We start from the raw sequence: 202 nt of genomic DNA, 5'->3' as shown, positions 1-202 counted from the left end.
CAATTGTCAGATTTGATTCCATTCTGTAAGTAGCGGGTTTTCTCTGTTGAATAAGAGTACAGTGTGAAGAAATGTATACAACGATCTCACGATGATGAGACGATGATCAGAATTTTACTAAAATATACCGTGTACTTCATTTTAATCATATTGAAGAAAAAGGATGCAGAAACTGGAATATTTACATTTCATTTTAATTATA

The sequence above is a fragment of the Anneissia japonica genome, unplaced genomic scaffold (assembly GCF_011630105.1).
Source record: "Anneissia japonica isolate Jap-2015-1 unplaced genomic scaffold, ASM1163010v1 scaffold6524_len355483_cov145, whole genome shotgun sequence".
In the NCBI taxonomy this organism is placed as follows: domain Eukaryota; kingdom Metazoa; phylum Echinodermata; class Crinoidea; order Comatulida; family Comatulidae; genus Anneissia; species Anneissia japonica.
This window is presented reverse-complemented; position numbering follows the sequence as displayed.